This window comes from Podarcis melisellensis (assembly GCF_964234715.1).
Source record: "Podarcis melisellensis genome assembly, chromosome: 17".
NCBI classification, from domain to species: Eukaryota; Metazoa; Chordata; class Lepidosauria; order Squamata; family Lacertidae; genus Podarcis; species Podarcis melisellensis.
Genome location: NC_138534.1, coordinates 7,189,910 through 7,202,006, shown reverse-complemented (window position 1 = coordinate 7,202,006; position 12,097 = coordinate 7,189,910).

Below are 12,097 nucleotides of genomic sequence, written 5' to 3'. Positions count from 1 at the left end.
GAAGCTTCTCCTGATGCTTCTGTGCTGCTACATAACCAAAGGTCTCTAGGCAAGAGTACACTGAAATACAAAATAAACAATAAAAATGCAATTGCAATACAAAAAATTATTGCAGTATAGATCACGTGATAAAATTAGCTGCAGGCAGGTCTTAAAACTTTATAAAAACTCCCTCTCTTTTTTTTTCCTTTTTCTTTTCTTTCTTTTCCTTCTCCTCCTGCGATGAGGCTACATTTTAATATTTTAATGTTCCATTATTTTAATGTATTTTATTTTTGTTTTTAAGTTGTAATCATTCATCTTGTTTTTATTATTGCTTGTAAGCCGCTCTGAGCCCGGCCTTGGCTGGGGAGGGCGGGGTATAAATAAAAAATTATTATTATTATTATTATTATTATTATTATTATTATTATTATAAAACCAATCCTCTTAACAGAAGCCATCTCAAGATCAGGACATGACATGCATGCCTGGTGGTGTGAGGGAAATGCAGCTTTCAGTGACCATTCAACTTCTGATAACATGGTTATAACTCTGGAAAATATACAATAAATACTTAGCACTTTATGTCAAAGGTGAAATTTGAACCAGAGACCACCTTGTTCACAGCACACATAGAAAGGCCAAAGAGATCATAATGCAACTATGCAGAGATCCCAACTTTGCAAAGGCAATAATAGTTAGGACTGCCCAGAATTTATACCAATACCAGTCCCCTCAAGTCAGGGACCTTGAAACACAACCTTCACAAGATTCCTAATGTATGTTTCTCCTCCCATTCTCCTCCCCTCCTTTGAGGGGATAGAGCAGGACTTCCCAGACTTGAGTCCCTAGCTGTTGTTGGACTACAACTCCCATCATCCCTAGCTAGCAGGACCAGTGGTCAGGGATGATGGGGATTGTAGTCTAAAAACAGCTGGAGACCCAAGTTTAGGAAACCCTGGTCTAGGGGCTCCAGGTTGTTCCTGTCCTGCAAATTGAAAACAGATTATTGATATCAGGAAGAATGGAATAAATTTAATGATTATTTAGTTAAATTTGTTAAGTTAAAATAACTGGAAATAGCTTGCAGATACTTAATGGGTTTAGGATTTTATTTATGTTAAGTGATGAAGTAATATGTTTAATTATGTAGGGTGAAGATTTACGGAGTGTTAAGTTAAATTTCATAAAAATTGGGATTTGGAAAACCGTTAAAAGGACATGCAATGAAATTCAACTAAGGGGAAGCGAGGAAGTCACTTAACAAAGTTAATAACTGTAATTTTCAATAAGGCTATGATTTATGTTTGTTTTGTTTGTTTGTCTTGTGTGTTTGTTTGGTTTTTATAATATTGTGAAAACCAATAAAAATTTTGGGGAACAAGTAAAAAAAAAGAAAAGAAAAGAAAACAGATTGTTGCACTATAGGTTTATCATCCAAAATCTCTTCCCCTAAACTCTTGAACTTTATATGCATTTATTTACACAGCTTGAATGTATACAAACACCAGCAATGATGAAGCAACATGGCACTGCACCCTGAATTTGATAACTTCATAATTTATAGTGCAGACTGAAAAGTTAAGTCCAACTGGGAGTTTGACCTGTCTGGTATGTTAGGATTGCAGCCTAAGGCAACTAGTCTCCTGCTCATTAATAATCAGAACGTTCTCCTTAGTGAAATGAGAGGAAACTGCGCAAGAGCTCCTGTCCTTTTCTGCAGGGCTTGCCCAGGAAAACGTCTTGATGGATTGTGCCCCGTGGGTCAGACAGGTACGCCTTCCGCCCTGTACCAGCCTTCACAGCACCCTTGGCTTCCATCTGGTGTAATCAAGCCTGTTCTACAGAAACCAAGCATGATGAAGGCCAAAGCATTTCAGCACATGGGCAGCGGGAAAGCTGGCTTCCAGGAACATTCCTACTAGTCATAAGATGGATTGCAGCATGGAAACCCAATAGGGCTCATTCCTCCAAAGACAACCCAATGAAGTAATCAGGGCTCTGTGTCATCGGGCCGGGTTGATACTATTCTGCCTCGTTTGAAATAGACAGCAACTCTGGCAAGAATGCCCTGAAGGTTTCTTTCCTCACAGAAGCGAAATGGTTTGGGGTGAGCAACTTCATAGAGATCTGACATGTGCCACACTAGGAACCAAGCCTGGAAGTCTGTGCTGTCCTCATTCCAGTTATTGGAAAGGAAATAACATCCCAACAAAAAGGGATCGGTTAAGTAAACTACGTGAGTATCTGGAGTTAGCAAAATTGACGGATATAATAAGGCATAAATCTACAGAAACAATGGGAATGCTGGAATGAGTATTTACACAAACAGGGATCAAACACAAAAGTTTGGCTGTGCTTAGACAAACCTTGTGAAGAATATTGAGAATACAAAGATTAGATGGACTACGAAAGAATTTAAGGAAAGGAAGGGACTGAAGAACAGATGTAAAGGTGAATTAGATAACCAAGAGACGTGTGGTGAATGCGGTGGAAGTCTTTTATAATATTTTAACTAGGATTTAAATATTGTAATGTTCGAAGTGTGAATTTGGAATGATTGATTATAAAAAATGTTTTTACTCTTCATTCTTTTTCTTGTTTCTTTTATCTTCTTTTCTAGTATGCATTCTGGAAAATTGTGTAGACAAAATGTATTTATGTATGGTTATGTATTGTTTCTATTTCTTTTTTTCTATTCATTTTTTGTAACATTTAATAAAACTTTTTTAAAAAAGGAAATGTGGGGTACCAATATAAGAAAAGTACACACAAATATACATTATTTAATAATAAATGTAAAAAAAAACCAACAGTGAGGATAATAAATGAATTGTGTGCTTCAAATATAATATCAGGGGCATAATCTGATCAAAGTTACACATTTTCAGATGCAAATAACACTTGATTTCAGTGACAGAGGTGAGCACTTAAATATCTTCCACAAAAACAAATGGGATTTGGAAGTCCTTAGATTGGGCTGGGTCATACCCTAAGGTCAGAGACACAAGGTTCTGTAGGACTTGATATTTTCAGTATATTTTAGTTATGACTTAGTGAGCAGAATGTTCAACTAAAATGTTAACTGAACAAACAGAGGGGCCAAATCTTTATCAGTGAGGGTAAAGCTCAATCAGTTGGGTTATGAGTAAAAGGTCCACTTGTTTATCTTTTCGAATCTGCTTTAGTTCCAATATGCTGCTTTGATCACATGGAAGATGGAGCAAGGATTGTGTCGATGAACATTTTTATTGTGTAAATAATGTCTTTTCTTTTCCTCTTTTGATTTTTTTACTTCGTATATTTGTTATTTCTTTATTTTTTTATTTTCCTCTTTTTCGTTCCTTTATAAATTTTCTATTCTGTACATAATTTCCTTTTTCTTCATATGTAAAGAGATAGCATACAACAGGCTTCCTCAACCTCGGCCCTCCAGATGTTTTTGGCCTACAACTCCCATGATCCCTAGCTAGCAGGACCAGTGGTCAGGAATGATGGGAATTGTAGTCTCAAAACATCTGGAGGGCGGAGGTTGTGGAAGCCTGGCATACAATGTGTGTACAGTGGTACTTCGGGTTACATATTCTTCAGGTTACATACGCTTCAGGTTACAGACTCCGCTAACCCAGAAATAGTGCTTCGGGTTAAGAACTTTGCTTCAGGATGGGAACAGAAATCGTGTTCCAGCGGCACAGCGGCAGCCTCCATTAGCTAAAGTGGTGCTTCAGGTTAAGAACAGTTTCAGGTTAAGTACGGACCTCCGGAACAAATTAAGTACTTAACCCGAGGTACCACGGTATAGATACGCAAATTTTTAAGCAATAAAGAATAATATATATATTTAAAGGAAGATGGAGCAAGCTAGTTTTTGGCTGCTCCAGAGAGTACGACCTGAATCAATGGATTCAAATTATAAGAAAGGAGATTTGGGGAAAGCATTCTGACATTAGGAAGAACTTTCTGACAGTAGGAGTTGTTTGACAGTGGAATGGATTCCTTCAGGAGATGGTAGGCTCTCCTTTGCTGTAGGTTTTTAAACAGAGGTTGGATGGACATCTGTCAAGGATTCTTTGGCTGTGATTCCTGCATTGCCAGAACTTGGACCAGATGACCGCTGGGGTCCCTTCCAGTTCTGCAATTCTATGATCTTTGTAAACTACTATTCTGACTCCAACAGTGACCTCTCCTGGTCACCATAGAGGAAAGCCTCCCAATTGTCAGTCACAGCTAAGGGAAGTAATTTCCAAACTGTGTGCCACATGATCACACAGGAACGCAAGAAAAGAGAAAACAGACTCAAAGCCCCTGTGAGCCAAAGTAGCCATTCACAGCTAAGGCAGCCCACTCTTACACTGGATGACACAGTGCTCTGACCTTGGCTCCTTCCATTGAGCCCATGCTCAAGATGGGCAATTCTGCCCGGTCTCTGCATACACACCACCAGAGAAATTTCTTAATTACCTGCGTTCAGAGAAGGTTCCCTGTTCTGCCTCCGCCTCCGTCCAATCAGGGATAGGAGGGAATATCCCAAACAGTGACTCATGAAGCACATCAGGTGAGGTTTATGAGAAACAATTAATTCTTACTCCTCCTGAACTCCTGCCCTTGTGTGACGCATTATAGCTCAGTGGGAGTGTAAATGCTATGCCTGCAGGTTCCATGCTCAGTTCCTCTCCCCCTCTCTCTCTCTCATTAAATTTTCTGTTTTACATTTTAGAATATTCATTTAAACAACCTTAAAATATAAATTACAGATCTTTAAAGATATTCCTAGATACTTTTTGGAGGTGAGAACACAATTTAAAGACTTAGTTGACCTATTGAAACAAAATAACATCCCATTCAGGTGGGAATTCCCACAAGGGTTGTCCTTCAACTTCAAAGGGAAGAAAATCAAAATAAAAACAATTCAAGACAAAGAACACTTTTTGGAGAGAAATTCTGAGGACTTTCAGAAAGGAACTGTAGAGAGGGAAACACTGGATATTACAAACCTATCGTTTGGATTGAACCCAGCACCGACTGACGAGGAACAAGAACTTGGAGCAGTGGGTGGGAAAAATACCCAATAACAAAAATGTCCCTGCAACTTCTGAGTTGGAACTGTAATGGTCTAAACCATCCCCGAAAAAGAGATCAAGTTTTTCACATATTAAAGAAAGAACAGCTAGATATAATCTGCTTGCAAGAAACCCATATTGCCAGGATACACAGGAAACTTTTGATAAATAAGAGACTAGGACTGGAATTTGTCTCCTCAGACAAAGTTAAAAAAAGAGGGGTGGTGATTTATGCCAAGGAAAAATGGGAACCAAAAATGATCTTCAAAGATGATGAAGGAAGATACCTGGCAGTAGAAATTCAAATTCAAGGAGAAAAGATTTTAATTGTTGGAGTTTATGCACCTAATGAGGGGAAGGCAGAGTTCTTCAAGAAGTTGCATGAGACTTTAATGGACTTTATGGACTTTAAAATTATAATGATGGGAGATTTCAACGGAGTTGTCTCCACAAACATGGACAAGGCACAAAGACAAGTAATTTCTAAGGACGGGAGACTACCAAAGACCTTCTTTGAACTCACTGACACCATGGACTTGATCGACATTTGGAGAACTAGGAACCCTCTGGAAAGAGAGGGAACCTTTTTCTCGGAAGCAAAAATGACCTGGACTAGAATTGATCAAATTTGGATTTCTAGCAGCCTGGCACCAAGAGTGAAAAAAACAGAAATCTGCACAAAAACCTGCTCCGACCATAACGCAGTCAAGATGGAAATGAAATTAACAACGGCTGGAACCTTCAGATGGAGAATGAATGACACCCTATTTAGAGATGAAGAAATTTATCAAAAGGCCCAGAAAATATTGAAGGATTACTTTGAGATAAATTTGAGAACGGAGGTGGAAAAAAGGATAGTATGGGACGCAAGCAAGGCTGTGATGCGTGGATTCCTAATTCAGCAAAATTCTTTAAAAAGGAAGAAACAAAATGAGAGGAAGGAAAAGATTTTGAACCAGATAAAGGAAGGAGAAAAGAAATTGAGATCTAAACCGAAGTCTCATGAGATTTTAAGAGAAATAAAGTACCATCAGACGCAATACATGGAATTGATGAACCAGGAAATAGAATGGAAGATAAAGCAAATGAGACAAAGGACATTTGAATCGGCAGATAAATGTGGGAAACTGCTGTCATGGCAACTGAAAAAGAGGCAAAAGTTAAACACTGTGACATCCCTGGAAATAGATGGGAAAATTATCAACAAACCAAATGAAATAAGCAACTGTTTTCAAAGTTTCTTCAAAAAACTTTATGCACAAGGGCCTACAAACGAACAAGAAATAGAGGAATTTGTTAAAAAATATGGACTATCAAAGATTTCAGAACAAAATAAAAGGATTTTGAATGAAAAAATTACAGAACAAGAAATAGAGGGTGCCATCCAGAATATGAAATTGGGGAAATCACCAGGACCAGATGGTTTGACTGCGAAATACTACAAAGATCTTAAAGAATGGCTAATACAGCCATTGAAGGAAGTATGCAATCAGATATTAGAGGGGAAAAAGGCTCCCGAATCGTGGAGAGAAGCATTCATCTCACTTATACCGAAGACAGAGACTGAGAAACATCAAGTTAAAAACTACCGCCCTATATCACTTTTGAACGTGGATTATAAAATCTTTGCAGACGTTTTGGCAAAAAGATTTAAGAGAGTTTTGGTGGAGGAGATTCATAAGAACCAAACAAGCTTTCTCCCAGGGAGACATATGTCAGAAAATGTGAGGAACATTATAGACATTTTGGAGATGCTAGAGGTGGACATTAATAGGAAGGCAGTTTTGATCTTTGTGGACGCGGAGAAGGCCTTTGACAACATTTCTTGGAAATTTATGAAGAAGAATCTCCATGGGATGGGGGTAGGCCAAGGGTTTGAAAACGGTATAGGTGCAATATATTCTGAACAAAGAGCGAAACTAATTGTGAACAATGTGGTAATGGATGAAATACCAATAGAGAAAGGTACACGACAGGGATGCCCTATATCCCCTTTACTGTTTATATCTGTCCTGGAGGTTTTATTAAACATGATTAGGAAGGACCAGCTGGTAAAAGGAATACAGGTCGGATCCAAACAATATAAGTTAAGGGCATTTGCAGATGACTTAGTGCTAACTTTGCAACAGCCAGAAGCTAGTACCAAAAGAGTTTTAGAATTAATGGAGATATTCGGCCAGGTCGCAGGATTTAAACTGAACAAACAGAAAACAAAGGTGCTGGAAAAAAATCTAACAAAAGAGGAGAAAGATAGGTTTCAAAGTGAAACTGGGTTGGAAATAGAAAAAAAGGTTAAGTACCTGGGGGTAAATCTGACATCAAAAAATGTGAATCTATTTAAAGACAACTATGAAAAATGCTGGACAGAAGTTAAAAAAGATCTAGACATATGGTCTAGGCTGAAACTTTCCTTGCTAGGCCGAATTGCTGTTATCAAGATGAATGTATTGCCAAGAATGTTGTTTTTATTTCAGACGTTGCAGATTCTAGACAAAATGGACTGTTTCAAGAAGTGGCAGAGAGACATATCTAAATTTGTCTGGCAGGGCAAAAAGCCCAGAATAAAATTTAAGATTTTAACTGATTCAAAAGATAGAGGGGGCTTCGCCCTGCCAGACTTAAGACTTTATTATGAATCAGCAGCCTTTTGCTGGTTGAAGCAATGGCTACTTCTTGAAGACACAGACATTCTTGATCTGGAAGGCTACGACAATAGTTTTGGTTGGCATGCATATCTGTGGTATGACAAGGTAAAGGTTTATAAAAGTTTTAAAAACCATATTGTCAGGAAAGCATTGTACAATGTTTGGAATAGATATAAGGATTTATTGGAAAGTAAAACCCCTAGGTGGTTGTCACCAATGGAAGCGAAAGCAGTGAAAAAAATTAACATGGACTCTAATTGGCCTAAGTATTGTGAAATTTTAGAATATGATGGCGATAAACTGAAGCTGCAAAGTTTTGAGAAGCTAAAGCATAAAGTTCGAGATTGGTTACACTATCGTCAGATAAATGAGATGTTTAAGCAGGACAGGAAACTTGGTTTTCAGAAGGAGAGGTCAAAGTTAGAAACAGAATTGCTAGAATCCAATACTAAAAATCTATCTAAAATGTATAATTTGCTGCTGAAATGGAACACACAGGATGAAACAGTGAAATCAGCTATGATTAAATGGGCACAGGATGTTGGTCATGACATTATGTTTGACGACTGGGAACAGTTATGGACCACCGGTGTTAAATTTACGGCATGTAATGCCCTGAAAGAGAATATAATGAAAATGATCTACAGGTGGTACATGACCCCAGTCAAACTTGCAAAGATCTACCATCTGCCCAATAACAAATGTTGGAAATGTAATGAGGCTGAAGGTACTTTTTATCATCTTTGGTGGACTTGCCCAAAGATTAAAGCCTACTGGGAAATGATCTATAATGAAATTAAGAAAGTCCTTAAGTGGACATTTGTAAAGAAACCGGAGGCTTTTCTCTTGGGCATGGTCGGCCAATTGGTATCAAAGAAGGATAAGACATTTTTTATGTATGCAACCACAGCAGCAAGAATCCTGTTGGCAAAGTATTGGAAGATGCAAGAACTAGAGACAGAGTTGCTTGAGCCAAAATCTAAGTTAATTTCGAGAATGTACAACTTGCTGCTTAAATGGAATACACAGGATGAGATTGTTAAATCCTCCATGATAAAGTGGGCGCAGGATTTGGGGCACAACATTATGTTTGAAGACTGGGAAAGGTTATGGAACACCGGAATGAAATTCACGGCATGTAGTGCCTTGAAGGAAAATATTATGAAAATGACATACCGGTGGTACATGACCCCAGTCAAGCTTGCAAAGATATATCACCTGTCTGATAATAAATGCTGGAAATGTAAAGAGGAGGAAGGGACATTTCTACACCTCTGGTGGACCTGCCCCAAGGTGAAGGCCTTCTGGGAGATGATACATAATGAACTAAAAAAGGTGCTTAGACTTACCTTACCCAAGAAACCGGAGGCCTTCCTCCTGGGCATGGTAGACCAGAGGGTGGCTAAGAAAGATAGAACTTTTTTTATGTACGCTACTACAGCAGCAAGGATCTTGATGGCAAAGCACTGGAAGACACAAAATCTACCCACACTGGAAGAATGGCAGACGCAGCTGATGGATTATATGGAACTGGCTGAAATGACTGGCAGAATTCGAGACTCGGGAGAAGAAGAAACGGAGGAAGTTTGGGAAAAATTTAAGGACTATTTGAAAAAGCATTATAAATTGTATGAATGCTAAAAAATGCTTCTTTCTAGGAAATTATAGCTTCAGTATCGGTAAATCTTTGAATTGGTAAATAAGGCACAACAAGACAGAAGTGGTGTAATGAAATAATTTTATTGTGTTGAAACTAAAAATTAATGGGTTCGGATTGAAATGTCTAGAGACCAGATAACACGATAAAATGGAAGATATATATTATGTTTAAAATAAGTCAACAAATTGCTGAGGTTTTGGTTTTACAGAGAATGCAGAGTCCGGAAGAGGGGGGGAGTCCACTAGATTTATGGAAACATGTATTTGGAATTTGAATTTTGTATATTATAAACTTAATAAAAATTATATTAAAAAAAAAAAGGAAGATGCAAGAATTACCTACTCTGGAAGAATGGCAATCGAAGGTGATGGAATATATGGGACTGGCAGAGATGACCGGCAGAATCCGTGACCAGAGGAAAGAGACAGTGGAAGAGGACTGGGGGAAATTTAAAACATATTTAAAAAACTACTGTAAAATTGTGGACTGATAAGATGTTAAGGGGTAGGAAACAAAGAATTACAGCTCTAAATCTTAAACTTTAAGAAAACTCAAAAGGGACCTGACTAAAGACTGATCGATGAGTTGCTCGAAAAAATGGTAAAATAAGGATGTGGCGAAGGGAAGGCATGGGGAAGCCAATTTTTGTTGTTTGTTTTTAATGTTTATGTTTGTTTGTTTTGTTTGTTCTTACTATGTGTAAAAACCAATAAAAATATTTTTAAAAAATAAAATAAAATATAAATTACTTCCCTTCTTCACTTTCCATGGTTCATTTTGTATAACATAAATCCCTGCATATTTTACATAAACTAAACCATTCAGTTTATGTTCAGTTTAAACTAAACCATTCAGTAGGGACACGGGTGGCGCTGTGGGTTAAGCCACAGAGCCTAGGGCTTGCCGATCAGAAGGTTAGCGGTTCGAATCCCCATGACGGGGTGAGAGTCCATTGCTTGGTCTCAGCTCCTGCCAACCTAGCAGTTCGAAAGCACGTCAAAGTGCAAGTACATAAATAGGTACCGCTCCAGCGGGAAGGTAAACGCCATTTCCGTGTGCTGCTCTGGTTCGCCAGAAGCGGCTTAGTCATGCTGGCCACATGACCTGGAAGCTGTACTCCAGCTCCCTCGGCCAATAATGTGAGATGAGCGCAGCAACCCCAGAGTCGGCCACGACTGGACCTAATGGTCAGGGGTCCCTTTACCTTTACCTTTAGACTTGCTAAGATGTATAAGACTGATTCAGTAAGTGCTGGAGATGCAATGAGGCCGAGGGTACGTTCTTTCATATGTGGTGGACCTGTAAAGGGGTAAAAGAGTATTGGGAAATAATTCATAATGAATTGAAAAAAAAATGTTTAAAAGTACTTTCCCCCAAAAACCAGAATCCTCTGGGTTGGGGATAATTCAGATGGAAATTCCTAGGTGTTAAAAAATAAATAAATTATGTATGCTACTACAGCGGCCCGTTTTCTTAGCCCAAAAATGGAAAATGAGCGAGGTCCCAACTAAAGAAGAATGGCAACTTAAACTGATGGAATATGCGCAACTTGCAGACCTAACATATTGAATAAGAGAACAAGAAGAACATACGTTTAAAGAAGATTGGAAAATGTTTATTGAATATATGGGGGGAAATTGAGTACACTTGAAAATGTTGGCAGCGTTAAGATAAATTCAACAGTGTAAAGAACCTGCACAAGCAACGATGACACAAACCCCCACATATATTAAGCAAAATAGAAACATCACCACCCGACCCCACCCCCACCCATCTTTCCCCCCTCCACCTCTTTCCCCCTATTATTCCTAATGTCTGAACAAATGAAACCGATTTGTAAAAAAAAATGTTACATAAAAAAAATACGAGAGACATTGCACATACCTTTGTAAATCAAGAAAATCTTTAATAAAAATAAATTTAAAAAAGAAAAATTACAGTGTAAATAAGTTTTGATGGATGTAATAATAGAATGCTGGATGGTTTAAAGGCTCAGAGGGAAGCCAACATTCAGTTACCACTGCATACCTCCAGAAACGATGCCACCAGATCCCTTTTGAAGTCTCAAGTCTTTCTTTTAAAAAATCCTTGCAGCTGTTTACTAGACTTATCTTCCTGTTTCATCTACAGTGGTACCTTGCAAGACGAATGCCTCGGAAGACGAAAAACTCGCAAGACGAAAGATTTTTTCGTTTTTTGAGTTGCTTCGCAAGACGAATTTCCCTATGGGCTTGCTTCGCAAGACGAAAACGTCTTGCGAGTTTGTTTCCTTTTTCTTAAAACCAATTGAAGAGGTGCAGTTGCGACTTGACCGTGCTTCGCAAGACGAAAAGACTCGCAAGACGAAAAGACTCACGGAACGAATTAATTTCGTCTTGCGAGGTACCACTGTATCTGTCTGCTCCCCAAAACTGGTCATAATGAGCCTCCAAAAAAGAAAAGAAAAGAAAAGAAAAGAAAAGAAAAAGAAAAAAGAGGGTCATCCCTCAATCTCAGGGAAAAGTCTTTTACCTTAGATACTTCCTCTCTCCTTGATGGGATTTGATCAGGCCAGGGTTTCCCCAGAGGAGGCAGGGCAGTTTTGAAATAGGAGCACTGAACTTGGAGCATGTCCAAATGGGAGTTTCCCACAGGAGTACAGATAATCCAAAAGGGACTGTGGTCTAAACCACTGAGCCTAAGGCTTGCCGATCAGAAGGTCAGCGGTTCGAATCCTCGCAACGGGGTGAGCTCTCGTTGTTCGGTCCCAG